Source organism: Papio anubis, chromosome 17, assembly GCF_008728515.1.
Source record: "Papio anubis isolate 15944 chromosome 17, Panubis1.0, whole genome shotgun sequence".
NCBI lineage: Eukaryota > Metazoa > Chordata > Mammalia > Primates > Cercopithecidae > Papio > Papio anubis.
This window is the reverse complement of record NC_044992.1, coordinates 43,823,492-43,826,802: the sequence shown is the minus strand read 5'-3', so window position 1 is coordinate 43,826,802 and position 3,311 is coordinate 43,823,492. Positions and strand designations below refer to the sequence as shown.

General features: G+C 48.2%; 1 non-coding gene across 1 annotated transcript; it reads right to left on the bottom strand.

Annotated features, from left to right (window-relative positions):
- Positions 1-2,689: 2,689 nt before the first annotated feature.
- LOC116271114 lies at positions 2,690-2,849 on the bottom strand. The gene has a single exon (XR_004179555.1). It is a non-coding gene; the product is annotated as a U1 spliceosomal RNA (small nuclear RNA).
- Positions 2,850-3,311: the final 462 nt, after the last annotated feature.

The following is a 3,311-nucleotide window of genomic DNA, read 5'->3' as shown; positions in this document are numbered from 1 at the left end:
GCCCCTGGACCACCTCTTACGTGCCAAACGCTGTGTTGGCCATCCAGGGTTCCATATTGAGCATAAAATAGCCCTCTGCCCTAACGGAGTTAACCTGTTGGAATCACATACAAAGGATTCTGACTACGAAGGGCCTTGAAGTTAAGTTGAACTCTGAAGTCAGATTGCCTGGCTGCGAAGCTCAGTTCCACTACATATGGTACAGGAACTTAAGGCAAATTATTTTAATGTCTTTATGGTTCACTATCCACAGTAGTGAAATAGAATAATACCTACTCATGGCCGGGCGCGGTGGCTCAAGCCTGTAATCCCAGCATTTCGGGAGGCTGGGGCGGGTGGATCACCTGAGGTTAGGAGTTCGAGACCAGCCTGGCCAACAAGGAGAAACCCCCGTCTGTACTAAAAATACAAAAAAATTAGCAGGGTGTGGTGGTGCGCATCTGTAATCCCTGGTACTCAGGAGGCTGAAGCAGAAGAATCGCTTGAACCCAGGAGGCGGAGGTTGCGATGAACCAGGATTGTGCCATTGCACTCCAGCCTGAGCGACAAGAGCGTGACTCCGTCTCAAAAAAAAAGAAAAAAATGTAGTAAACATTTCGTGCAATGCCTGGCACACAGATAAATATCAGTTATGATTGTTATTCATTTTTTTGAGATAAAATCAGTCATCTGTGGCTGGGCGCGGTAGCTCACGCCTGTAATCCCAGCACTTTGGGAGGCCGAGGTGGGTGGATCACGAGGTCAGGAGTTCAAGACCAGCTTGGCCAAGATGTTGAAACCCCGTCTCTACTAAAAATACAAAAAATTAGCCGGGTGTGGTGGCTGGTGCCTGTAATCCTAGCTGCTCCGGAGGCTGAGGCAGAGAATTCCTTGAACCTGGGAGGCAGAGGTTGCAGTGAGCAGAGATCCTGCCGATGCACTCCAACCTCGGCGACAGAGCAAGACTCCGTCTCAAAAAAAAAAAAAAAAAAAAGGAAAAAAAATGAAAAAGACCCAGGTTCCTTAAGCGAACCAGGAGGTGGTAGTTAGGCTTCTCCACATGGAAACCCCTTAGTCTTACTGGCCATGGCCAAAAACCTGCAGTTGCTTCCATGTTTAGGCGCTGACCACCAAGGGTCCCGGGTTGGAAAGGAAGAGAGAAAGAGAGAGAAACGGAGAGAGAGAGAGCGAGAGAGAGAGAGAGAGATTCCCCTTTATGGAGCAGAAAGGAAAAGGAAAAAGGGGGAAAATAAATCCCAAACTTTGGGCTTACGTTTTCCTCCTGGCTGTCTCGCCAAACTATGTTAACGGTGGAGGGTGTCCAGGTTCTTGGGGTCTTGAAAAAACAACTGGACAAAACACACAAACAAAGCAAGGAAGGAATTAAGGGATTTATTGAAAATGAAAGTAGCGTGGGCACGGTGGCTCATGCCTGTAATCCCAGCACTTTGGGAGGCTGACTCGGGTGAATCACTTGAGGTCAGGAGTTCGAGACCAACCTGGCCAACATGGTGAGACCCTCGATCTACTAAAAAAAATACAAAAGTAGCCAGATGTGTTGACACACACCTGTAATCCCAGCTACTTGGGAGGCTGAGGCAGGAGAATCACTTGAACCCGGGAGGCCAAGGTTGCAGTGAGCCAAGACTGCACCATTACACTCCAGCCTGGGCAACAGAGGGAAACTCCATCTCAAAAAAAAAAAAAGAAAGAAAGAAAGAAAAAAAGAAAAAAGAAAGAAAACTCTACAGTGTGGGAGTGGGCCCAAGCATAAGGGCAGGCAGATCACCTGAGGTCAGGAATTTGAGACCAGCCTGACCGACATGGTGAAACCCTGTCTCTACTAAAAATACAAAAAATTAGCCAGGCATGATGGCGCATGCCTGTAATCCTAGCTACTCGGGAGGCTGAGGCAGGATAATTGCTTGAACCCGGGAGATGGAGGTTCCAATGAGCTTCAAAATGTAGCTGCCGTTTTGGACCAGAGGAATGGTGGAACCATGAGTACAATGAGCTTCAATCCCCAAGGATTTTTACGGAGCAGACTGTCATACCAGCCCTACGCCACCAATCTCTGAGTGTTTATTTATTTATTTATTTTGAGACAGAGTCTCGCTCTGTCGCCAGGCTGGACTGCAGTGGCACGATCTTGGCTCACTGCAACCTCTGCCTCTTAGGTTCAAGCAATTCTGCCTCAGCCTCAGTAGCTGGGACTACAGAGGCGCCGCGCCATACCAACTTTTTTTTTTTTGAGTAGAGACAGGGTTTCACCATGTTGCCCAGCCTGGTCTCGAACTCCTGAGCTCAGGCAATCCGCCCACCTTGGCCTCCCAAAGTACTAGGATTACAGAGGCGTGAGCTACTATGCCCAGGCTATTTTTTTTTTTTTTTTTGAGAGCAGAGTCTGGCTCTGTCGCCCAGGCTGGAGTGCAGTGGTAGCGATCTCGGCTTTCACTACGAAGCTCCGCCTCGGGTTCACGCCATTCTCCGCCTCAGCCTCCTAGTAGCTGGGACTACGAGCGTCGCCACATACGCCCGGCTAATTTTTGTATTTTTAGCCAGAGTAGAGGCGGGGTTTCACTGTGTTAGCCAGGATGGTCTCGATCTCCTGACCTCGTGATCCGCCCGTCTGACCTCCCCAAAGTGCTGGGATTACAGGCTTGTTGTCCCGGCCTACCCAGGCTATTTTTTATTTTTATTTTTTATTTTACTAGAGCGCGAACACAGTCCCCCACTACCACAAATTATGCAGTCGAGTTTCCCACATTTGGGGAAATCGCAGGAGTCAGCACATTCGGAGTGCAATGGATGAGCCTCGCCCTAAGAAAACCACCTTCAGGATAATGGTATCTCCCCTGCCAGGAAAGTATTGTTTATGAGAAAGAGAAATAATGTTCTGTCTTACTAAAGCCACTATTATTTGTGTTTTCCTGTTATTTGAAGCCAAATCTATTTCTTTTTTTTTTTTTTTTTTTTTTTTTTGAGATGGTGTTTCACTCTTGTTGCCTAGGCTAGAGTGCAATGGCGTGATCTCAGCTCACCGCAATCTCCACCTCCTGGGTTCAAGCGATTCTCCTGCCTCAGCCTCCCGGGTAGCTGGGACTACAGGCGCATATCACCACACCTGGCTAATTTTTGTATTTTTAGTAGAGACAGGGTTTCGCCATGTTGGCCAGGCTGGTTTCAAATTCCTAACCTCAAGTGATCCACCCACCTTGGCCTCCCAAAGTGCTGAGATTCCATGCAGGAGCCACCACCCCCAGCCATCATAAGAGGTCTTAACTACATAACTTCCAAACACAAAACTTGGTCCCTTAGGTACTCACTGACAC